The 26,036-nt window shown below is 41.1% G+C and overlaps 1 protein-coding gene across 1 annotated transcript in view; it reads right to left on the reverse strand.

The window, feature by feature from the left end:
* Nucleotides 1-26,036, reverse strand: part of LOC122806671 (cytochrome b5 domain-containing protein 1) — a 474,473-nt gene that overhangs the window by 447,213 nt on the left and 1,224 nt on the right. The gene's annotated exons all lie outside the window — the stretch shown is intronic.

Raw genomic sequence — 26,036 nt, forward strand, 5'->3', positions numbered from 1 at the left:
ATCTAACCAAGGTCTAAATCAAGGGGTACTGGCAGGTGCCTCGACTCCCACCACTACAGATGTCAGGCTTTGTGTCTCCTTTCAGATTATACAAGTTCACGAACATGCCCTTTCAGATGAAAAATGCCCCAGAACCTTCCAGAGGCTTGTAGATTGTATCCTAGGAGGAGCAGGAGATTATGCCCTTGCTTACCTGGACAATATTGTTATCTACAGCCATTCCTGGCAAGAGCACCTTCAGCATGTCATGGAGGTCCTGGGCAGACTGCAAATGGCAGGATTGACCATTAAGCCCAGTAAATATCATGTGTGTATGGCAGAAGTCTCCTACCTGGGACATAGAGTGGGGAGTGGTAAGATCAGACCAGAACCTGCCAAAGTGGAAGCTATTCAGGCATGGCCTGCCCCTGTTACCAAAAAGCAGGTGAGGACATTCTTGGGGAAGCTTGGGAGAGTTTGTTCTCAATTATAGTACAACAGCTGCTCCCCTCACAAACCTGATGAGGAAAAACAGGCCAGTTAAGGTAGTGTGGACCCCAGCCTGAGTGCAGGCATTCCAAAAGCTTAAAGGGGCTTTGGGAGCACCCCCCTGTATTAACCAGCCCAGATTACAGCAAAGACTCTGTTGTGCAGGCGGTTGCTTCAAACCATGGGGTGGGAGTTGAACTCAGCCAGATTTCCTCACAGGTAGAAGAGCACCCAGTTGTATATCTCAGCCACAGACTTCAACCCAGGGAAGAATGTTATGCAGCTGAATAAAAAGAATGTATACTATGGTATGGGCACTGCAGAAACTTCAGCCCTATTTGTATGGAAGAAAATCACTGTGGTTACAAACCACAATCCCTTAACATGGTTACATTGAGACACTCAACAAAATGTTAAGTCATTAAGGTGGAGCCTAGGCTTGCAGGCATATGACATGATGGTGCAGCACTGTAGTGAGGTCAACAATGCCAATGCAGATGGACTCTCAAGACAGGGTATGGATTAATGTATTTCCAGATAGTGTCATTTCTCTCAAGCAATGTTTCTCCAGGGTCAGTTGAAAAACTAGCTTGAGTCTTCAAATGGAGTTAGAAATGTGATGATGTGAGGTAGTTCCAGCTATGCCAGGAGGAGTAGGGCAGTGGATGTGTAGCATATACCAGCATAGCTAGCTGGAGTTTTCTAAAGAATTGTATGTTATTTGTATATCAAACTGATTTGTACAGGTGCTTGTGTTGAAAATATATTTGTAAAGTTACTTATGTTAAAAAATGTACAAACAGTGAGTCCTGCTGGACAAAAAAGAAATACACCTGTATGTAAGACTGTATTGTAACTATTGAAATGAATATATTGCAACAGGGTAAGCTCAGGCCAGCTAACTTTGAAAAATAACCTGAAATTCAATTACTTGGTATAAACCATAACAATTGTATCTCACAGGTCTGAATGCAGCCAGAAACACAACTTCTGTGAAAACAAGGACAAGGAATCCTGCTGTATTGTCCTTAGTTGTGCACAAATTACTACCTTGGAATGTTGGAAGTGTTGAAATTGTTTTATAGCTTCCAGATGCTTTAACTCATCTTAGTAATGCTCCGTGTTTGTGTATTATGGTACAGATGTGCAAGATCCTGGCTCAGCTTCTAGTATACGGGGTACTGTAGGAACTGAAGAGTAAGGTGACCAGATGTGATGTCATTATGCAATCCAGCGCTGAAATGATGCTTTAATACTAGACGAGAGAGAAGTCTCAGGGCAGTCTGTTTGTGAAACCTGTCAAGAAAGACCACTTCACCCACACCACCTTGCCTTGCTCAATTAAGTAAGTAGGAAACAGCAATTCTTTAGACCAGTCAGGAAAACATAGTGAGATTAGTTAAGTATTGTGTTTCTGTATCTGTGTAATTTTTAATATTTCCTATGATCGAAACTCTGGTGTTTACTGTAAATATATACTCATGTTTTTTTTATTGTGGCTGGTCTTTTTAGGAAATATTTAACCTTTGAGAGTACTTATATTTATTTGGTGACACTGTGGCCGCTCCTGAAAGTCTTGCTGCATAGGTCAACATTATCATTAGTATTAGTATTAATTTCACTTAGTATAATTGGATACCCTGTTAACAGCCTTACAGTAGCTGGCTGGTGGCACTGGAACTACCTTATACCCTGGGCAGAGGTGGCAGAGCAGGTAATATGTGTCAGCCTTTCCCAAGTGTGTGTGTGTGTGTGTGTGTGTGTGTGTGTGTGTGTGTATGCTGGTGTCAGCTACGTGGAACAGGGACATAGAGCTCCTTAGTGGTCAGTGTGGATTTTTATCTGGGGCCTGGAGAGAGTCCAGCCCCAGGACAGGAGTGTGCTCTCTGTGTGCTCTTAAAGGAAATTGTGCTTGGTGTAGAGAGCTGCATCTGAAAATACTGTGCATCTAATTCTCTCAAAGTGAACACTCTCCCACCAGTGTCCACGGTGAAGACTGAGGCTCCTTGATCACTGACCCAGAGAAGGGACGTCGCAAATGGTACGAGTTTCCAAGGAGGAGTTCATTTTAGAGGGTTTGGATGACACAGAGTGATAACATAACAACCCCCAGTTTACAGTTGTCTGCAGACTTTGTTAGCCAGAAAACTAGTCTCTCTACTTAAGAGTTCTGAAAAGTAAATGCCAAAGCAGAAGGCCGAGTACTGTGTCTAGTGGGACACAGCTGGTCATTTTCATATTTCCTGATGAGGCACCTGCACCTCACACTGCATTAGTTTCATCTTTTGACAGTCTGTTATCCATCTTGCCACAAATTATTCAATTTTAAAGCATTTAGCTTCTGTATGATGCCGGCAAGTAGAATGAAGGCCTTGGCCAGATAGGATATACCATGTGTACTGAATGGCCACTGTCTACAGTCTGCAGAATCTTTAAAAGAAGTTTACCAGATGCAATAGACAAGATCAACCTTTCACAAATCTAAACTGCTGGGGGTCAAGTCTATGGGATTCCTGATATTATAGCTTAGGAGGTCAGTTATAATATGTTCTATGGTTCTGCAGATGATGCATGTAAGGGCTCATATGTCAGTAATTACCTGCATCAGTTACAAGATCACCCATATGGAGGGGCATTGCACTGCACTGCACCACTCAGGGATAAAACTAGCAGCTAAACTTAGGTTAAACGGTTTAAGGGCGGTGTCTGCTAGGGCATATTTAACACCATTGACTAAGCAGTCAGGTAGATTGTCAGGTCACATGCAGAAGTATTTTTCATCTTGGTTAGCAGTTTCAGTAAATTATCTTTGAGATATTTGATGGAGTAAGGGATTCAGATATTTCATGTCTTTGGACAGATCTGATGTTGTCTTTTCCATCCATTCCTCAATGCATGGGTCACAGATCTGATTTGCATCCAACTTTTGCCACTTTCAAGCTTCTGGATCCAGTACTCAGGCATCTCCCCTTACCTAGAATCTCTGGTGTTATGTGAAATATTTCAGATCTCATTTGCTTCCACAAGCGAAGGGCATATATGCTGGTGCTCAGGAAATAAGTGAAAAATTGTTTATCTCTATACTGGTAGTTTAAAACTTTTTTTTGTCTCCCTCCTTTCTATCATGCCAAAAAATCATTTAAAATGTGTAGCTTGTTGTCACAATCTACCAAACTCTGATGCCCATGACAAATGAATTTATTGGCTAGGCCTTTCGTACCTGTACACAGCCTGCTCCATCTGTGAAGCTTTTAGCTACCAAGCCATGGTAGAGAGAATGTTCTTCTAGTTTCTCAAAACCTTCTTCTGTTTCTCTCTCTCCCTTACCCTCCAAAAAACTGTTGAAAAACCCAGGGAAAAGAACAGAGAGAAGAAAAAATAAATAAATAAAGATAAGGATAAATCTAAATCTTGTAGAAGGAGGTCTCCAGATTGATCCTCATTTTTGGATTTGGAGTCTAAAATTCCAAAAACCTCAGAGTCAATGCTATTTTCAGATCCAACTGTTATCAGATATTACTCTGCCAAGGTTTTCTCTGGAGCCAGTGCCATGTAGACTCTGCTCTACGACACTACAAGAAAAGAAATATCATCATTCTAGACTTCCTTCCACAGCTTTATCTTTATGGTCCATCAGGTCAATCAGGGCCATAACAAAGCTAATAGGGACAAAGTGATGAAGAAATTCCTCCAGACACAGACCTAACTGGGGATCTTTTCAGCTTCGATCTCCACTTCAGCAGAGAGAATGATTTCTACCTCACATTAAGTAGTTACTCCTTCTCTGATCCGACCTTTTGGATCAGCGCTATTGGATCCAACCTCTGCCCAGGCCAAGTCTGCACTGGAGCCTAGGCTTAGTTCCTAGACTCAGATGAATTCCCTGATTTGATCATCTCTGGAAGCCTCAGAGCAATCTAAATCTTGGGGCTAGGCTGTTGGTGCCTACTCATAGACGATGGGTCTGGATCTGAGGTCCTTCGTGCTATTCCTTCCTCTCCGGGCTTCAGCATTAGAAAGTCTGGCTCAGACATCGGCCTCCAATTCCAGTTGTGTGGTATCTCAGGTTGAGCCCCCTCCAGGGCTTCAGCTCCTTCAGCTCAGCTCCCTGGATCATTTCCAGCTGTGAGTTCAAGGCCTTCAACAGACTATTCTCCCATTCTAAAGAAAAGACTTTTCCTTTAAGCTCAGATCTGTCCCTCCCCAAAGATACTACTCTTCTTGTCACACTGGGAAAGCCAGTGACCAGAAATCTCATGCCAGATGCCTTTGAAGCAGATCACATCAGTTTCCAAGTCCTCACCAGAGAATACCACTGAGGAGGTACACAGGAAGCATGTAAAAGGAGGCACCTGGATTCTCCTCAAGAATCTGTCAATATGGATACTGACTTTGATTAAATAGAAGGATTCCCCAGATTCACCCTTGAGGATGTGTCATTCAAAGGGTCCTTGAACTATTTAAAACAGAAAGGGGGATGGTCTTCCTAATTACTTTCTCCAGAACAGAAAGTATTCAGTGAAGCTTTTGGCTGTGCCCATCTACATCTTGGGTGGTCCTGCCCGCAGATGAAAAGACCGACCTGATTTCCACAAAGGCTTGGAAGGAACCAGACACAGTAGAACCTATTTCTAAGAAATTGGACAAATTTCTAGCTGCCCTGAAAAAAGTGTCACCATAGGAGCAAGGGCCTGGCTGTAGATTCTATGGTGGCTGTGGTGGCCACAAACAAGGAAGTGGCAAAAGAGAGCTCCTATGTCCATCCACTAAACAGATGGTCTCATGCATTGGACAGACTTAGGAAGCAAGACTATGCCTCATCCACTTTCTTGATGAGAGCTTTAAATTATCTGGCACATGTTGCAAAGTTTGAGCGAGATTTGACAAAAGAAATCTCCAAATATTTCTCAGGGACCATATCTGCAGATCAAAGGAAACCCATTTATACTCAGTTGGCCTCCTGTCACTCTTTGTCCAATATCTTTATGCACTTTATCTACAATGCTATACAGGCTGCATCTAGAGCAGCTGGTACAGGCATATCCATTAGGAGACGCACCTGGATGAGGCTTTGTGACTTTGTGGAGCACTTCAAGAAGTCCTTCATGAATCCCCCCTACAATGGATCAACAATCTTTGGTTACAAGATGAAAGAAACTATCACCAGGAGTGAAAAAGAGGGCAAATCCCTTTCTGACATAGAAATCAAGTTTTCCACCCACAAAGGACTATAAGTCAGAGGAATTTTCATCTGACACATCTAGAGGCAGGGCCCCCCATTGCAGAGGGGGATCTCTTGTAACTGCCATCACCCTGGGGGCTGAGGTGGTCCACAAAATCATGGCTTCAGAGGTCCATTCACTGAGAAGCTTTTTCACTGCTCCTGACCAAGACTTACATGACTGCTGTACTCTATAGGCAGTCAGGAGGACACACCTAACAAACAATCACCACTCAAGACAAATGGGTGCAGAAGATAATAACCAGAGGCTATTTCATCCTATGTAATACCTTACCTTCAGCCCCAAAAAGACTTCCTGACATTCCACCCTCTCAAAGGGAAGCGGCAATATCTGAAGATGTATATAGTTTTGTGTGTTACTTTATTAAGTTAACAGGTTTTAGGGGTGTTGTGGGGGGGTGTTTTTTTCTTGAGGGTTTTCACCAAAACAAAAAGTTTTCTAAGACGTGCCATAGGTTCCAATGGATATGACAAAAAACAATTGTATAAAAGCTCAACCTGTAAAACATCTGTGTACGCATGTAAAACAAAAGTTGAAACTAGACATTTAAAAAAGCTGTTACACATAATAGGTGAGAATAATAACTTCTTAACATAATGACAACACTTTCTATACTATATTTAAATGTAAATGATCTCACAGATGTATACAAAAAAGAAAGAGTAGTAAACTATTTTAAAAATGTAGACTGCAAATAGCTATGCCACAGGTGACTCATTTGGAAAGAACTGAGCATGTGAATTTGATAAAGAAAGGGTTTCAGGATGGTTATTCCACGGAATATCTGGGATAAAGAAAAAGGGGAGTATTAATATTAATTGAGAGAGAAACTCCAATAGTGATAGAAGAGGAAAAAACGATAACAATGCCAGATTTGTAGTACTAAGGGGCTAATGGCAAGGGAGGAGGATTACACTGGCATGTATTTATATTCTTCCTAAAACTGCTATAATGGAGCTTAAGAAAATTCTAGGAAAATAATCAGCTTTCAGCAGGGAATATTACTTCTAGGTGGGGACTGGAATTTAATTTGCAGCAGCAAGCATGTATTTGGGGGACCCAGAAGGGAAAATAAATTTATGAAAATATCTGGCATGGAAGATGTGAATTTGGTAGTAGGAGTTTGGAGTGAATTTTCATATTATTCCCCAAGGTATAAAAAGTGGGCTAGGCTAGACAGAAATTATACTTCACAGGAACATATGCACTTAATTGAAAGTTTTGATATGCAGTCAGTAACTATTTTAGATCACACACCAATAACTAAAATAAAAATGCAGGGTAATGAAATAAAAATGAGACACTGGTGCATTCCCACCCATCTGTTAAAAACAGAAGAATTTAAACAATAGGTATTGAAAATTATTCAGGAGGTATTAGGGAAGATAGAAATTTCTCCTGAAAATATAGCTAGGTAGTAGGATAAAATTAAATTGGAGTTTAAAAATAGGGTAGAAATAAATCAGAAATATGGCTAAGAAGTAAGAATTATTTAGCTGGACTGACAAAGGTTAAAGTACTGCAGAATAGGGGGAATCTCACAGAACAAGAAGAGGAACAACTGCAGAATGCTAAACCAAAAAAGGGACTACCTCAATAATATGCAAGAGTTTAAAAAGACTGCTGTTAAGCAACTGTTTTTTAGATAACTCCATAAAAAAAAGTTTTAGCATAATGACTCAGGCAACAGAAAATAAAAAAGACTTGTCGCCAAGCTTAGGGAGCCTATAACAAGGAAGATAACCAGAGATCCTGTAGAGGTACTAGATGTACTTTGGACATTTTATGAAAATCTGTATAAAGCAGAGAAATATGGTAACTAAGAGAAAAGGTACAAATGGAAATGTTTATGGAAGAATTAAATATGCCAAGGTTATAGGTAGATGAGGCTCAATTACTAACAATTAGGATAGGAGGAGATGAGATAAAAATGGTGATGAATAACCAATCTAAAGAAAAGTCCCTAGGAAAAGATGGTATTCCTGTGGAAATTGGGAAGCTAGGAAGGAAAAAATGATAAAGATCTGGAAGGTTTTGTTTAACAGTATTTTAAAAGCAGGAGAAGCACCAACATCATGGAAGAAAGCACAGGTGGCTATAATACCTAAACATTGTAAAGATCCATCAGATCCAGCTTCATATAGCCTCACTTCAATTGTAGACCACAATTATAAAAAGTTTATTTCTATAATGACTAAAAGAATGGCAAAGGTGATGCCAAAATTGATAAAAATGGATCGGTGTGGTTTTGTGGAGGGGAGGCAAACATTTCACAACATTAATAGAACAATGATCATCCAGAGGGAAGCAGAATGTAAGAAAATACCATTGTAGTTGGTGGGTCTTGATGTAGAGAAAGTATTTGACAGAGTAAGCTGGGATTTTATAAGCAAGGCAATGGAAGCATTTGTAGTTGGTGGGTCTTGATGTAGAGAAAGTATTTGACAGAGTAAGCTGGGATTTTATAAGCAAGGCAATGGAAGCATTTGCATTCCCTATTATTTAATTATTTTATTTTTGTTGACTGGGAAGTCCACTGGACACATGTCCAGTTTCAGTGGAGGCCCAGGGAGAAAGCTCCACAGATAATCAATTAACAAGGAAACAATAGAGTTATACAATCTGCCAGAAATAATGATAACTATACTGGTTACTGAAATATACATCATATTTTAGAAGATACATATTTAAAAGTCTATGTACATACAGCTGACTAAGTAATCACATATACAATAAAACTTACCATATTTAAGTAAGAAAAACAGAATGTAAAAGGCAACTATTCGGAGTAATGGGCAGGAAAGCCAAAAATGGGGACTAGCCTGGTATAGAACAGGAACATATCCAAGTAGCATAGAAGTGAGTCTTTAGTGATTTTTTTAAACTATGTTAAGTAAGAAATGGAGGATATGTGGGTAGGTAGAGAGTTCCATATTTTAGACAAGTAATTTGAGTAAAGTGATTCCCCCGCTGTGTTACTGGCTTTTGTTACTTTGAGAAGGAATTTATTGATAGAGCGGAGAGATTTGTTGTTAAGAGTAGGGTTGAAGTAGCTTGGAAGTGGATGACATGATGATACGGAGGAGGCTGGACAGCCTATCTATCCAGGAGATGAGATGGAAGGGCAGTGCAGCAAAGCCACTTGGCTTGGGATCCAGAGTCTACTACTCAGGTGGAGGGCAGGCTAGAAATGGTGTAGGAATTGTGGTGAGAGACAGGCTTCAGAAGGCAGTAAGGGATATCATCAGAAATAATGACAGACTCATGGCAGTCAAGACTCTAGTGTAATGATAGGGCAGTATTCATAATCTCAGTCTATGCCCCACAGCAGGGTTGTGATAGTGAGGAAAAGAGTGCATTCAGACAGCAGTTGCAGGACTTACTAGATAAAGTAGGACAACATTAATTGTTGTTGATAATGAGTGACTTGAATGCACATATCGGGACAGACAGGATAGGAGGACTGCCTGGGTCCACATGGGTGGGGCAACAGGAATAAAGAAGAAGCCTCCATTCTAGACTTCTGTCTGGCAAATGGCTTGATAGTATCCAAAACATGGTTCAGAAAGAGAGATGGTCACATGATCACATACAAGAGTAGTCAATAAGCAACTCAGGTAGACTTCCTCCTAGTAAGGAAAAGGCACTGGGGCATAATCCATGATTGCAAATTCATCCCCAGTGAAACAGTCGGCCCACAGCATAAACCACTAGTTGCCACAATCAGTTGCAAGCAGTGGCAAGAGAAGGCTCTAAGGCCAACAGAGACCAGGCAGAAGACCTGGAAGTGGACTGGAGAGAAAGTCCAACAGTTCAAGAAATTACTCGGGGCTCTAGCACCCCAAGAAGAGAAGAAAATAGGTGGAGCTGAAGAAGAACGGCAGTGCATAAAAACAGCACGTGTTAGGACTACAGAAAAGATATGTGGCCAAGCCAGGTATAGAAATAAGGTACATAAGGAAAGCTGGTGGTGGAAAGCAAAAGTCCAGGAAGTCATCAAAAGAAAAAAGGAGTGCAGGAAGAAGTGGGAGACAAAAAAGACTGACTAAGCTAGGAAGGACTACTGGTTGGCTAATATAAAAGCTAAGAAAGAAGTTGCAATAGCAAAGAATAGGGCATCAGAGGTACTATACCAACCTCTGGAAAGTAACTCAGTAAGGGGCACAAAGAAACTGTATCAGGTTGCAAAGCAAAGACAGAAAGAGAAAGAAGATAGTCAGACACCCTTCATAAGGGATGCCAGTAACAACCTGCTCACCAGCCCAGAGGACATCAAAGGCAGATGGAAGGAGCATTTCCAGGAGCTTCTGAATAAAGAAAATCCCACAGAAGCTGTACTGTCTCAGAAACAGCCTACAATGAGAGAAGAAGAAGAGCCCACCCTAGAAGAAGTAAGAACAGCACTAAGGAAGATGAAGTCAGGGAAAGCAGCAGGCTCAGATGAAGTCACATCAGATATGATAAAGATGCTGGGTGAGATAGGGGAGAAATGGCTCCTGAGGGTACTAATAGCAGTGTGGAGAGAAAGGTGTATCCCAGATGACTGGAGAATAAGCATACTCATGCCAGTGTACAAGAACAAAGGGGACATCCACAACTGTGGGCAGTACAGAGGCATCAAACTCCTATCACACTGCATGAAAGTTCTGCAGAGGGTGATTGATAAATGGATACACAGAGTAGTAGAATGTAAGATGGGAGATGAGCAGTTTGGATTCAGATCAGGATGCAGCACAACTGACCCGATGTTTACATTGAGACAGATACTTGAGAAGAAGCTAGAGATGAGGAGAGAGTCTAACTGGGCATTCCTAGACTTGGAGAAAGCATATGACAAGGTCCCAAGAAAGCTGATCAGGGCAGTACTGCAGTGGTTTGAAGTCCCAGAAATATTGGTAGAATTAGTGCAGACTATGTACAAGGACCCATGACTCAAGTACAAACAGTGTTTGGCCTCACAGAGGGGTTCCCAGTGTGTGTGGGTGTACATCAGGGTTCAGCTCTGAGCCCACTGCTGTTCATACTGGTGATGGACTACATTAGCAAACAGGTTGGAGGGGACGGATCAACAACGCTGCTGTATGCAGATGATGTGGCAGTACAGGCAGACTCTGAGCTAGAACTTCAGCAAAGGGTAGGAAAAATAAATGCAGCCGAGGCCAGACCCAGACTTTGGAATCCGGCCGACCGAAGGGCTGCCTGAGGCAGGACAACCCACATGTTATGACTGCAGATGCATCCTTGAAGGACATCCAAGCACAGATAAGATGGAGGTAATGGCAACAAATTGGGGAAATCAGAAGTTGAGAACAGAGATAGAAGGGAAGATAGTGGAACATGTAAACAGCTTCAAGTATCTGGGAAGAGTAGTTGAGGAGAAGAGTAGTCTGAATGAAGAGGTCAAAGCTAGAATCAGAGGGGCTGCAGCCAACTGCCATAAAGTAACAGGTGTAGTCTACGACAGAAGAATGCCAGAGAAGCTGAAAAGTAAGGTGCACAAGACAGTGGTGCGACCAGTACTACTGTATGGTACAGAAACCTGGGCAGTAAAGTTAGAACAATTGAAGAAACTAGAAGTGATGGAAATTAAGTGCCTGAGAAAGGTGAGAGGATGCATACTGTGGAACAGACGAAGAAATAAGGACATAAGAGCAGAAACCAAAGTAGCTCCAATTGCAGAAAAGATCAAAGAGAACAGATTACAGTGGTTTGGCACATGTGTAGAAAAGCAGAAGACAATCTGGTGAGGAAGATTTGGGACAGAGAGGAAGAAGGTAAGAGGAAGCAAGGATGTCCAGCAAAGAAGTGGATAGGTTGTGTGAAAGAAGATCTGTGACAGTCAGGCATGAGTGTTGAAGAAGGCAGGAGTGTGGCACTGAATCAAGAGAGTTGGCGACAGTTAACACGATACCCCGACCCCATGTAGAAAAATGGGAAAAAGGGGGCTGATGATGAGGAGTACAGCTGAAGTAGGTTTTGTAATGAAGGGGTTTTCTCTGGGAGACAGAAAATTTAATGAGCTAGAGAAAGTTGGTTGTAATGCAAGAGTTGTGGAAATTCTAGCCATTTGAGTTGCTTTAATGCTATGCAGTGATGGGTTTTATATGTGGATTCTGAGGCAAATCTAGCTATTTTGTTGTAGCAGGACTCTAGCTTGGTTAGATCAGTCTTTTTGAGATTAGTAAGAATAGGGGAGGTACAGAGTGGTGTGGAGATGAGATGAGTATTTGCTATGGTTGTCTCTGTGTGCTTGGTAAGATATTGCCTATTTCTATAGAGGGTTCCTACTTTTTTATGTACTTTCTTAATGGTATGGGCAACGTGTATATCAAATCTCAAATTGTTGTCAATTTCGACTACAAGTAGTTTAGTGTTTGCTAAGGGAGAGAGAACAGTTTTGTTCCTGGACAAGATGTTAATGATGGGGTCTTTGGAGGAAGATCTAGTAGGTTTGAACAGTAGGAGTTTTGTTAGGATTTAGTATAAGTTGGATATTGGCAAGCTATGTTTCAACTGAGTGGAAGGATAGCTGCATTAGTGTTTGGAATTCATGTAATGAGGAAGCGGCACAGCTTAGAGTGGAATAATCTGCATACTGAATAACTGATGCAAGAGGAATGGCAGTGTATAGTTTGTTAGTATAGTGAGAGAAGACTAATGGTCCTAGGACAGAGCCTTGAGGTACTCCGAGAGTGACTGGTAGAAGAGGAGAGAGTTCTTGCTGCCATAGTACTGCTTGCTGGCGGCCTGTTAAATAGCTTTGGAACCAGTTTATGAAGGACTCACTGAGACCCAGGTCAGGAAGTATTTTGAAAAGTTTACTGTGTCTTACCATATCAAAGGCCTTTGACAGGTAAAGAAAGGTAGCAGATACAAATTTTCTATTATTTCTGTGGTTGTTTACTATATTGGTGGAGGACAGTAGAGTGGTGGTGGGGTGCTATGAAAGGGATGAAAAGCCATGTTGAGAGATTGACAGGAGTTTGTGAGTATGCAAGTAATCCATGATTTGGCTATGTATGCATCTCTCAAGGATTTTGGCTATGGGTGATAGAATGGCTATTGGATAATAGTCTGTGAGGTCTGTAGAATTGCCTCCTTTGTGGAGAGGGATTATATGTGATATTTTCCAAATATTGGGGATAAGGGCTTTTGATAGTGATCTGCTAATTAATTAAAATTAATTTAATTTATTAAAATTATATGGCTGATTAGGAGGACATACAAGGGATCGGAGGTGAAAATTAAAGCGTGTGGGTTCATCTCTGATTATTTCTGTTCGAGCAGAGGAATCAGGCAGGGGTGTCTTCTTTCCACTTTGTTATTTGTGTTATATTTAGATCCACTGGCAAAGAAAATATGTGACTCAGAAACTCAAGGATATATTGGTATGATAGTCAAGTTAAGCTAGTTTTATTTGCAGATGATATTATTTTATACCTGCTAAAACCAGAAAAGGACAATTCTGTGTTGTGCAACATTTTGAGACAGTTTCAAGTCTTTTTGGGATACAAAATTAATAAAGATAAAACAAAGGCGATAACTGTAAATTATGTACCCACGCACAAATTGGTTCAGCAATATCCATATTTATGGGCACATGATAAAATGAAGTATTTAGGAGTATGGATTAAAAACAATTCTGTTATGGCAGCTAAGGGTATATAGATAGCAAGATAAAAGCAGTCAAAATATTTTTAGTCCCTTTAGTTTTATACACAGGTAAGACATATTTTTATCAACCAGAGGAGAAGTTGTGGATAGAAGTTAAGAGTTGAAGGATTTTATCTAGGACAGGAAGACAGCAAGAGTCAAGTGGGATAATCCAAAAGAACAAGGTGGTTTGGCATTACCTAATTTGAAGGGGTATTTCAGAGTTACACAGTTAAGGCTCTTTTGCGCACAGCACAAACATAAAGCTGTAATTCAAAATGGAAAGGGATGATGATGAAACAGAGAGATGCTCAAGAAACAAGGACAGACTGGGATTTTGGGCAAGGATCTTGAAGAAGAATAACAATAACCATGCAGAATACCATATTCATAAAGTAGCAGAAGGCACTCTAAGAACTAAGCCAACATGAGAATAGAGAAAGGAGATTCTGCCGATAAGGATAACTGCAATTAGGGATACAGAGAATAGGCAAGAGGTGGCTGGAACTTACTGGAGAAATTGTCAAAGGAACTAAGGTACTGGGAGCAAATAATTTGAGAAGGAAAGGTAATAGAATGGGAAGAGGCTAAGAATTTGTTTGGACTACAAGTTAGTGATTATCTGATATCAGTCCTTGATAAGGAGGGTAATAGGCAAAGAAAAAGGAATGGGGGAACCTAGATAAAAGACCAGCACTGTAGAGATTTTAATAGAATCTAGAACAGAAGCTGTTGTTTAAAAGGGGATATTAGTATGGCATATAAATACTGCATCCAAAGTAAAAGACACGTTTATCTGCTCTTTTTCATATAGTTCTGTATTTAATTTATTTATTTGTGTTTCTCACTGAATATTAACTCAACTGAAAGTTGTACACCTTTATCTGCTCTTTTTCATATAGTTCTGTATTTAATTTATTTATTTGTGTTTCTCACTGAATATTAACTCAACTGAAAGTTGTGGCTGTGTCTCTACAGTTAGTTCTCTACCCACCCTCCCTGTTCTTGTTCTGGTGTTAATGTTGGTGGCTTTAAAATTGCCTGCCCCTCTTGTAAATTAGTATTTGGATATTCTGAAATCAGGCACTCCTACTTTGCACAAAGAGAGCATTTGGGAAGGACAATCCTTGCCCTGCTCTGTTCCCTCCCTCCAAAAAAAAAACAAATAAATAAATAAATACATACATATTTTATTCAGCTGCTCTTACTGTAACTGTCTTAGTTGCTATTCTGTGTGCTATTTGTTCAGCTGCTCTTCTCTGCACTTATTACTGCTTGTTAGTAGCCTTCTAATTTACTGCCTTCTGCACTTGTTTTTTAGTCGTTTGTTAATTTAAATGCATTTATTTAAACTGTATTTGCCGTAATATTGCTATACACTCAAGTGTGCTAGCCTGCACTGAAATTTGAATTGTATTTACTGCTGTTTTAGCTGCTCTTCTGTAAAAAAAAAAAAATAATAAATTCTAAGCTTGTTTCCTGCCTTTCCTGTAACTAGTCTAGTCCAGACACAGACTTGCTGTATCCAGGACTGTTGGTAAACTTCTGAGCCCCCCAAGCCTTTCTGTGTTGGAGGGAAGCCTTCTAGCTTATCAGTGGGGGTGGTAAGCACTAGGTAGCCTATCTACCATGGGAAGAGTGGGTTTTGGCCCAGAGATTGTAGCCGTTTGGGCAGTTTTTCCATCTCTTTCTACTTTCTGGTTTAAAAGCCCGTGTTTGCATTTGTTCCCTGCCTTTCTTGTAACTAGTGTAGTCCAGGAACAGATTTGCAGTATCCAGGACTGTTGGTAAGGTTTTGAGCCCAGCAAGCCCTTCTGTGTTGGAGGGAAGCCTTCTAGCTCATCAGTGGGAGTGGTAAGCACTAGGTAACCTATCTACCACAGCAGGAGTGGTTTCTGGCCCAGAAATTATAGTTTATTGGCCTTTTGGGAAGCTTTTCCATCTCTTTCAACCTTCTGATTTAAAAGCCTGTGATTGCGCTTGTTTCCTGCCTTTCCTGTTACTAGTCTAGTCCAGGTACAAATTTGCTGTATCCAGGACTCTTTGTAAGCTTCGGAGCCCCCAAGCCTTTCCATATTGGAGGGAAGCCTTCTAGCTTATCAGTGGGAGTGGTAAGCATTATAGGTTCATTGGTAGGTTCTAGGCTATCAGCCCAAGGGCCTACGTAAGCCTAGCCAACAAGGTTCCCTGGCTTATGCCACTCAAGAAAGTTATTTTCCTGTGCCACTGTCGAGCAGAGACACAGAAGTGATCCCTGGGGTGTATTTCCTATTAGGTAGCCTATCTACCACTAGAGGAGTGGTCCCTAGCCCAGAAATTGTAGCTATTGGCTGTTTGAGCAGTTTTTTCCATCTCTTTCAACTTTCTGGTTTGAAAGCCGCACTTGTGCCTGTTTCCTGCCTTTCCTATAAGCAGCCTAGTCCGGTTACAGAGTTGCTGTATCCAGGATTGTTAGTAAGCTTCTGAGCCCCCCAAGCCTTTCTGTGTTGGAGGGAAGCCTTCTAGCTTATCAGTGGGAGTGGTAAGCATTAGGTAGCCAATCTACCACAAGAGGAGTGGTTCCTGGTCCAGAAATTGCAGCTATTGGCTGTTTGGGCAGTTTTTTTTCCATCTCTTTCAACTTTCTGGTTTAAAAGCCGCACTTGTGCTCGTTTCCCACCTTTCCTGTAAATAGCCTAGTCCAGATACAGAGTTGCTGTATCCAGGACTGTTGGCAGGCTTCTGAACCCCGCAAGCCTTTCTGTGTTGGAGGAAAGCCTTCTAGCTTATCAGTGGGAGTGGTAAGCACTAGGTAGCCTGTCTACCACAAGAGGAGTGGTTCTTGCCCCAGAAATTGTAGTTTATTGACCATTTGGATAATTTGTCCATCTCTTTCAACTTTCTGGTTTGAAAGACCACATCTGCGCTTGTTTCTCATCTTTCCTGTAACTAACCTACTAGGAAGCACTAGAAAGCCTTAAACTGATACATACCTTCTTGCGTAGAAGAGAGACTTTTGGAGTGATTAAGTATCAGTTTTCTGTACCTTCTTGCTGTAATTACTGTTTTCCATCTAAATGCCGATTTTCCAGCGTTTATTGTGATTCAAAAGCTTGTTTTTTTCACATATTGTACTTATTTGACTGCCTGCACTTTTAAAAAGCCGTTTTTTGTTTAAATAACTTGTTTAACTGTTGTAGGCTACACATTAAAGTGTGATAGCCTTTTCTGATAGGTTGTAGTCATTTAAAGCTGTTTTAAGTGTATTTTTACTGTTTTTGCCTTATCTTTTCAAAAAAAAAAAAAAAAAAAAAAAACCACAAACGTTCCTTGTTTCCCACCTTTTTAAGCTAGTATAGTCCAGTTTTCAGGCTAGTGCTGAATTCAGGGCTGTGTTAAAAGTTTCTGAGTTACCCATACCTTATTTGGATAGAAGGAAGTTTTTCTGTTCACCTGTGAGAGACGGGAGCTTTCAGCAACCTATCTGACCCTGGAGGAGTGGTTCCAGCTCAGAAGTTAGTAGTTTATTGGCCATTCTGGGTTAATTTAAATAAAGTTCTAAATTTATCTAGTTTAGGCTAACTAAACAGGAAGGCTAGCCAGCAGCCTAACCCCCCCTCACAGCCTTCAACTTTTTCTTTCATAGTCTTACCCCATCGCATTAACTAACTCTTTCTCATTCCCTTCCTAGTCCCCATCTCCACTAAGACAAAACCATTGCTATGCCAAGAGTGGCCACCAGGTGGCGCTTCAAGAATTAACTCTGTAAAGTAATTGTTTTCTGATCTGTAATTTCCTACCCCGTTTCTGCAACCTTTCTAAAATACTAGCCTCTGCCCTGTAATTTCCTTCACCACTTCTGTAAGCTATCTGAAACAGACCCCAAGTCACTCCGTTCTCAGTCTCTTGATACACATATCAACCACCTTTTCTCCTTTGCCCCTGGCATCCTGCTATCAGCGACTACTACTCTTACATCCTGCCTCTCTTCCTTCCTACCTCTGCATATTGTACACCTTTCTCTGACCATCAGACTTACCTGTTGTGTTTCTCTCACTCTGCTGATTGTCTTCCTCCACATTCTGCTCTATTGTCTCTGCCTGCTCCGTTCGCCCTGCGGGCTCACTCTGCTCCTCTACCTACCCCCAATTCCCACACCCCCCACTACTCCTACTTTTATAACCCTAGAAACCACACCCCTACTCAATTGACACCAATTACACAAACCCTAATTACACACCACCCTTCCCCTTTAATACACCTCACCTTTCAATTACAACACTCTCTTCCACCTTTAACTCATTACAACTTACTATACTTCTCAAACTCTATCTGACCTACCATTCTTCATACTCCATCTATAACCTCACTTCCCAAATATGTATACAACAGTCAATCCTTCTCAAAACCAAATACTATTCTTCCTAGTACTCTTAACTCCTCTTATTACATTCTATTTCCTAACCTTCTATGAACAACCCATACACTCCAACTCTATATTTCCCTCTTTTCAAACGTCATCATCTATAACACCTTCACCTGTGACATTCCAAAACCCCATCTATAAATCCAACTACTCTCCAGCTAAATTTCACAGACTAACTCATATTAAATTTTATAACCAGAAAACAAAGAAACTTGCCTACTACTTTGTCATAAACCTTAAACCAAAACAACAAATACTCCACAACACACTTTTAGACGGAGATATTCATCCAAAACCTGGCCCAATGCACACCCAGACCTTAACTACCAAAAGCAATGACAACCCTAAAGCTATACCAACAACCAAATCTACCAACTCTCTCACCATAGCTCATCTGAATATACGTAGTATTTGCAACAAAATTGCACAACTACATGCACTCCTTGATGTCAACCAATTTGACATCCTATGCCTATCTGAAACATGGCTAAAACCACTATTAAAGACTGTGAATTTACCCCACCAGGATATAATATAATTAGACTAGACCGCACAACAAAAAAGGGAGGAGGTGTTGCTATTCTTTACAAAACTCAACTACAAATCAGCACAATCAATCTGAACCTCCGCTTAAACAATAACACCGAACTAATATACTAAACTTCAAGTAAACAAAAGTAAAGCCATCTATATTATTTGTACATATCTCCCCCCAGGAGATAACATTAACACCCTTGAGTACATTCTCAACTGGCTCGCTTCTAATGTCCCACAAGAAACGATAATGCTAGGTGACCTAAATATCGATTGGAATCACTGCAACCACTCAAACATATTAATCCCATATTAATCCCATATTAATCTCCATGGATTCTCTCAACTAATTTCAGGCCAGACCAGAATTAACAAAAGCAACAATAAAGACTCCATTTTGGACTGGATACTTACTAATACTCCCCAACAAACCTACACTTCAGGCACCCTACCAGATGATCTAAGCGATCACCTATTAACCTATATTATTAGAAAAAAAAACATCATCACTTTTCCTACCTCATTCTGTACATTATGCTAAAAAAAAATTAAATTCAGAACTCTTCACACCATTTTAACTGGACTCCTCTAAAGTCACTACCTCTCAATGATGCAGTACAATACTTCAACTCCACATTCTTATCTATTTTAGATCAGCATGCACCAATACGCAAGATTAGAATCAAAACCAAACCTGCCCCCTGGATTAGCAACAACACTAGACAACTAATCATTACCAGAAACAAATACTGGGCTAAATGACGTACTTCCAAGAGCCAAGCTGACCATCAAACCTTTAGAGAATGTAGGAACAAAACTAAAAAAGCCATATTATCTGACAAACAGAACTACTACCTTCGTCTACAACAAATATCCAAAAAGGAACCTAAAAAATGTTGGTCCACCATTAATAATCTTCTATCCCCAGGCCAATCAATCACACCCAACCCACAGGACTCTAACCCTGATAACCCTATACAAATAGCTAATGCCTTTAACTACTTCACAAATACTATACAAAATCTGGCTAGTCACCTATCTCCTGACACCTCAAATCTACATCCCTTCTCTGTAAATACACCACCCTCATTTCACTTCCTTCCCATCCCTACATCATATATTTTATCAGTACTGCAAAAACTAAAACCTTCCTCCCCCTCTGAAGACAAACTCCCTGCTGAGTTTCTGCAAATAGGAGCTAAAGCTATTGCTTATCCTATTTCCATACTGATAAATAGATCCATCAATCTAGGAATTATGCCTGATATCTGGAAAATATCCCACATCATCCCACTACACAAAGGGGGAAACTCTATTGAACTAACTATCGTCCCATTGCTTTATTATCCCCTATTGCCAAAATCTTGGAAAAATGTATCCATAAACAACTCCTAAACCATCTTCTCCAAAGCAACCTACTTGCTAACTGTCAACACGGCTTCATACCTTCCCACAGTACCACCACTGCTCTGCTCTCATTCACAAACACCATCAACACTAACCGCAACTTAAACAGTCTTTCATCTGCACTATTCATTGACTTAAGTCTAAAGCCTTTGACATGATGAATCACAAAATGCTCTTACACATTCTCAATTCTCTCTCACTGGATCCTAACAGCATAACTTGGTTTAAATCTTACCTCGAAAACCGTCGACAAGCAGTAGTCTGGAAAAACTCGCTATCAGACCACCTTCCTATCTCCCTAGGTGTTCCACAAGGCTCTATCTTAGGTCCACTTTTTTTTCCCATCTTTATCAATGACCTTCAGTCAGCTATCCCTTTTTCTAACTGTATTCAATATGCAGATGACTCCACTATTATCTGCACAGCTACCTCTCAAGCTGAACTTCAGTCTCTTACCCAAAAAGCCTTTAATACAGTAGAACAATGGTTCTCCCAACGCTGCCTTCTACTCAATCCAAAGAAAACAAAACTTCTACTCTTCTCACCAACACATAACCAAATCCCCCTAAATTTCTCTATCACTTCCAACAACAATACTAGTATCTCTCAGGACACCACCACAAAACTACTAGGAATTACAATAGACAATAAATTCAATTTTGAAAATCACATTAACTCTACTATAAAAACTGTGAAGAAGAAGATAGGAACCCTATATAGAATCAAATGATTTCTTACCCCAGCTACTAGAATTACCCTAGCCAAAACCCATCTAATATCTACTTTACTCTATGCATGTCCTATTTACACCACCCTGTCAAAAAAAACCTTAATAAACTAGTTATATCCTACAACAACATTGCTAGATTTGCTACCGGATCTCCTTTTAGGACCCACCACTGTATTAATCTAAGACAACTTGGCTGGCTAGAACTTCCCAATCAGATCAAACTACAACAACTAATAATAGCTCACAAAACCCTATACCAACCCACCAAAACTCCAATACTTACCAGCCTTATTACCCCTTATTATAACCTTAAACATCTACGCTCCTCCAATAAACTCCTGATCAATAGGACTACACCTAATAACTCCGCAGGAGATGGCTTATTCTCCAACTCAGTTGGGAAACATTGGAACAAATTATCCGCTGATATCTCACCCCTGACTTCTCTTCCTATTTTCAAGAAGAATCTCAAATTGTACCTTAACAAAAAATGGCTGTGCCCCTGCATTAATTCAGACTAGCCTTGCTCTTCTGTCTCCTATCTCCCTTTCCCTCTCCCCCTTCTTTACCCAATAACCCAGTTGATGTTTCCTAAGCTCCACAACTACCCATTAAGACAGGGAACTTACCCGTTGAATAAGTACCAAAAAATTTTTTTTCTTTCCTCTCTTCTTAGGTGTATATTTTGCCTCTCTTTCATAAAAGTAACTATTTTTTTGACCTAGGAAAATAACCCATTCCTCAACTCACCCTATTCTTTCTCTGATACCTTTCCTATCTTTCCTTCACCTCCTTTCTTACTTTATCCTTCTTTCATATTAGCTACTTTATAAAATATTGTTCTTTGCCCAGCCAAAAAAAAATAAAAATTTCCTTTTTAATTTGTTTTTTTTCCTGCTTAGTGTTTTACTGTTATAACTTTTATGTAGACCGATTTTTTAACTATATATTAATACTTGGAGCTTTTCTCCCTGGGCCTCTACTGAAAATGGACATATATCCAGTTAGACTAGCCCGGTCAACAAATGTAAAATAAAATAAAAATAAATAAATAAATAAATAAAATACATTTCTATCTCTTTCATTTCCCTGCTATAAAAACCGCATTTGCACGGCAGTGCCGGTTAGCTAGGGTTAAATTATTCCCGGTGCCACTAAGTCTCCTCTTCAGTTTTTCCAATGAAACTAGTCTAACTCTCAACCTAAGCACTCAAAAAGCATCCTACAGCCCAGTACTTGCTCAGACCTCATAGCAAGCACTAATATACCCTGACACTTGATTGCCCAGCAGGGGAAGGCTCTTTATTCACCCCTCACCAACCAAGCGACTAAGCAGCTCACCCTACTATTCATGCATGACCAAAGGGCAATTTCAGGAGTACTCTCCAGTCCAACTGGTGAATCTGAGTATCCTGAGGGAATGTTACAACTGCCTCATGTACACAGATAACCCTCTTCTCCTACCACAAAACACTAACATATGCGAGAGATGCAATTATACAGCCAAACTAGAGGCTAAGCTGTCTCCACCCAAGACTGGAACAAAGTCAAGAGGAGAAGGTTAACACTTACACCACACCTCCAGCCACAAATAGACCTACTAAACCAGCACTGACAAAAAATACACATAAATACACAAAATCATACTCTGAGGCTCTAAATAAAAACCTGCAAAAGCATCAGAGACCTCCAAAGCAGACACCCAAACAACCTGCACCTCCCATCACAAACCAGACAACACATAAATCACAAAATCAGTGTGCCGCACAATCACAGCCTTTATGGCAAAATAACATACCTAACACACTAGTAATAGGTGACTATAGTCAAGCACACTGAAGTCCCACTCACTAGGCTGGACAAGCAGAAGGTTACTGTTAGCTGCCTGTCGGGAGCCAGAATCCGCCACATAACACAAGCACTCAGGTCACTCCAGAACATGTACAAATATGACTCTGTCATTGTTCATGTTGGTGTGAATGATCTGAAACGTACCTCCCTGGACTACATGAAAAGAGACATGGAAGAGCTCTCTGATCATGTAACCCAGGCTGATATGACTCTGACCCTGAGTAGCATCCTGCCCTCACCAAGAATGATAACCTCAGTATAAAAAAAACATGATCAATTTCAACAATTGGCTAAGCTTCTGGTGTCATTCAAAGGGGATCCAGTGTCTGTCAGCCTGGGACGACATGCTTGGCAAGCCGCGTTGCTTCGCAAGAGACAGCTTGCACCTGTCACCCCTAGGCTTTCGAATACTGGCAAAGGCTCTTGCTGCCCCCACAGTGCCTTTTTAGGCAAGGCTCAAAGGTCAAACCCACTGCCATAAACAGCACAATTAACAAAAAACTGAGGGTTATGCTACACAACGCCAGGAGTTTAAATCTCAAAATGCATGCGCTCAAAGCACTCCTCAGTATGGAGAATGTCGACATCTGTGCTGTAACTGAAACCTGGTTCAAGGCTCCAGACAGCACCCCAGCACTACTGGGCTACAACTCGTACCACACGTTTCGGCCACAGAACACGGACCGAAACACAAAAGGAGGGGGTGTATCCATATTCATCAAGGATTCCTACACCTCCAGGTTAGTGGCGCAGCATGATACCTCTGAGATCATCCATGTGCAACTAACATCGGGCAAATCTGCAATGCAGATTGTGACCTGCTACAGATCACCCTCCATGGCCCAGGATCACCACTCCACCTTTCTGGATACACTGGAAAACATGAAGGTCCTACCGAACACCCTGATATTGGGCGATTTCAATTACCCTACCATTAACTGGGAAAACTACTTGAGTACAAACTCCCAGGCCCAGCGCTTCCTGGAATTCATCAACTCAAATATCCTGGATCAGCTGGTAAACGCCCCTACCACAGGTGAAAACATATTGGACCTGGTCATCACAAACATGGGCAACAGGTGTTCCACACCGGAGGTCAACCCGTCACTGGTTAGATCAGACCATAAACTAATCACTCTGGATGTCCACAACCCACCACCATCCCAACTAAGGAAACCACAGTAAAAAACTTTTCTAAAGCAACCTTCACCTTACTTAAGACAGAGGCGGTAAGTTTCACAGCCCCCATGCTAAAGGATAACGTTGCCCAAGATGCAGAAACCTTTACAACGCACTCTATGAGCACCTTCAAAGATGCATGGATCGTGCCATCTCTAGCAAAACCAAGACTCACCCCCTCTAAGAGATGGAAATCAGTCTGGTGGACTCCTGCCATAAACAATAGAAGGAGGAAACTAGTTCAGAAAAAAAGCAAATCCCAAGAAGGAAAGACATCCCTGATCAGTATCAGTTTTTACTAAAATCATCCAAGGCTAACTTTGAAAGAAAAATAGCCAGGGATTCAAAAGATAACCACAAAGCCTTTTTTAGCTATGTTAAGAATCTAAGTGGCAACTCACAGATATGCACTGAACTAGTACAAAATAGCACAAAATATACTGAACCTACTGAAATTGCCAACATCCTGGTAGATAGATTCAGTGCAAGCTTCACCTCCCTCTCGCCCCCAAAAGGGCCCACAACATTACCAAAAAAGTGTAGTGTCCCAGAAATCACAGATGCACAGGTGAAAATAGCCCTTTCAAAAGCCAAAAACAAAGCATCAATGGGGCCTGATGGTGTCCCAGGCTGCATCTTGCACAAACTACAGAACAAACTAACCCCCCCACCTAAATACGCTGTTCAACCTCAGCCTCTCCACAGGCTATGTGTCCATAAAATGGTACACAGCAACGTTCATTCCACTCCACAAAGGAGGGGTCACAACTGACCCTGGTAACTATCGTCCCATAAGCCTGACTAGCCTGGTCTGTAAGGCTATGGAGCGCATCATCATAGAACTCATTAACAAAGACATTGGGAACCTCCAAACACTTGATCCAACCCAGTTCGGCTTTGTTAAGGGCAGATCATGCCTACTAAACCTGGTTGACTTCTTTGAGACAGCCACCAAGGTCATAGATGAGGGAAAGTTTGTTCACACAGCCTGCCTTGACCTCGCCAAGGCTTTCGACACCATTCCCCACTCGGGTATTACAGAAAAACTCACCAGCCTGAACATAACCCCCTACGTCACTCGATGGGTTGCCATCTGGCTTACAGACAGAATTCACAGTAAGAATAGCAGGCTCCAAGTCTGACTCTAAACCAGTCACAAGTGGTGTCCCGCAAGGCTTGGTCCTGGGACCCCTACTGTTCGGCATATAGGCTGACACAGGCATCCTCCAAAAGGGTCTTACTGAGACAGACACCTGGTGTCAAAGTCATGGCCTCAAGCTAAATACCAAAAAATGCACAGTCGTCCCGTTTGGGAAAAACAAAACACCCATGAATTACCACATAGGTGGCAGCCCCCTTAATATAGAAGAGGTAATAAGAGATCTGGGGACCCAGGTAGATAGTAATCTCTCCTTTGACAATCATATTGCCAAAGTAATTAAGAAATCCTTCTATGTGGCCCATCTAATAACTAAAGGGTTCGCATCTACAAATAAAGAGGTTATAGTACCCCTCTACTTGTCACTCATCAGACCGATCATAAGAGTACAATGCCCCATTTGAGATGTACCTCACAAGACACTTCCAACAGCTGGAGAGACCACAAAAGTACCTCACCAAGAGGATTACTGGCTCAAACATATGTCCTATGCAGCCTGACTGAAAAAACTCTGGCTGTACTCAGTGGCATATCGCTTACATAGAGGTGATCTCTGCCTGACTTACAAAGCCATGTCCAACTCAGAATTGATGGACATGCTCCACCTAAAGAAATCCAGGTCACTGCGAGCCACGCACTCTTGTGAGCTAAACCTCGCCACAACAATAAATAGAACATGCTGGAGGGATAGATTCCTGTCACAGAGACTCCCCATGCTTTGGAACAAAATTCCAACCTACATTAGGCACAGCCCCTCACTAACACTCTTCAAGAGAAACCTTGATGAGTGGATGGGTAACAGAAAATACACCCCTGGGATCACTTAATTGGCTCTGCTTGACAGAGGATCAGTTAATTAGTCAATGGGGCAGCGAAAGCCGACACACTCTGGCTAGGCTTATAAATTACCTCAGGCAGATAGCCTAGTACCTACCTATGAACCTAAGAAGAAAGACCAGACTGCTGTTATACCAAGAGGAGTATGATAGCCACTTAGTGAGCACAGTAGAGAGGCACAGGAAAAGAGTTTCAGAGAGGTAGGATTCAGGTTATCCCAGGAGAGGTGCAAGAACACAGCCAAGTATTTTTAGGTGATCCTTTAAGTGTAGTTTGAAATTTGAAAGACTTACTGTTTTTTTAATACTCTAAGAGATAATGTATGGAATTCCAGGTTTTAGAGAGACAGAGATATGAGTATTGGAAGTCTTCTACAGTATTACTACAGTTAGCAACATTTTCAGAATTTCTAGTGATTTTTTGGGACTGTGTTCCTATATTTCAACTGTAAAGATTTTTGTAAAATATACAGATTTTCGCATCATATTTTTTGCCTATTCACCTTAAAATCAATGGTTTTCCTGCAAATAAGCAGGTATCCAATTTGCCAAATAATGATAGACAATGGTG

Source organism: Protopterus annectens, chromosome 7.part0 (assembly GCF_019279795.1).
Source record: "Protopterus annectens isolate FY-2018-M chromosome 7.part0, PAN1.0, whole genome shotgun sequence".
NCBI classification, from domain to species: Eukaryota; Metazoa; Chordata; order Ceratodontiformes; family Protopteridae; genus Protopterus; species Protopterus annectens.